Raw genomic sequence first — 1028 nt, forward strand, 5'->3', positions numbered from 1 at the left:
AAAGAAAATTAAGTGGATTTTTTAAAGAAAACTATACTGTCAATATACTATTAAAACAAATTAAAATGGTAAAAGTTATTGTACTTTAAGTAAAAATAAAAGAGCAAAAATATCAATCCCAGTTTTGATTACTTAAATTAACAAAAAAATATGCATATAGCAAAGGATAGTTTCATTCTGCCTACCTCTGGGTTATGGGCCCAGCATGCTTCCATTGCAGTACTCTGCTGCACATGTAAGTGCAAGAGATCCTGAAGCACTCAGTCATCATGGGAAAGTACCAATGTGTTTCTTCGTTGGTTGATGGAAGAAACATCTTACAAAAACTCTCCAGATTATTGACTTTTTAAAGTTTTTCTAGGAAACGTTTTAGATGAATGCTTATTAGCCTTTGTCAGTATGTACTTTTGCAAAGTGTCTCTGTGGCGCAATCAGTTAGTGTATATGGCTATTAACCAAAAGGTTGGTGGTTCAATCCCACCCAGGGACGTAATTGACCTTGTTATCAGATTTTGGTGATCTTTAAGTAGACAAGTCAAAATTTCAAACCCCCTCTTATGGTGTAGGGTACCTGGCCTTCTCTGATGTAATCAGAGTTAGATTTGATTCAGTGATTTTATAAAAACAGCTAGGAAGCACAATTTAGCAGTGGGTTGCAGAGAAAAAGAAATATGCTGGCAAAAAAAATCCAATTGAGTGATTAAACAGCTCTTAATTTTCTGGCTTTATTTTTATGCTAACAAATTTGTTCTTTGAAAAGTGTCCACAAAGCCAAGTCTCTGATTAACACCTTTGTAAGGATGGTTTTTCACCTATTACTAAATTAAATTTGCTTCATTGGAAAGGCAGCAAGATGCATCCTCATTTCAATGTCTACTGAAATAATACGGGTTGACACAAGGAAACATTAACGCCACTGCATCCTTGCTGCTTTCTCATGTGGAAGTCTGTTTAATGTGAAAACAAGGTGATATCTAATTAGCACACAGGTAAGGAATTAAGAAAATCTCTATTTAAGGGTGAAAATG

Source organism: Pseudophryne corroboree, chromosome 3 (genome assembly GCF_028390025.1).
Source record: "Pseudophryne corroboree isolate aPseCor3 chromosome 3, aPseCor3.hap2, whole genome shotgun sequence".
In the NCBI taxonomy this organism is placed as follows: domain Eukaryota; kingdom Metazoa; phylum Chordata; class Amphibia; order Anura; family Myobatrachidae; genus Pseudophryne; species Pseudophryne corroboree.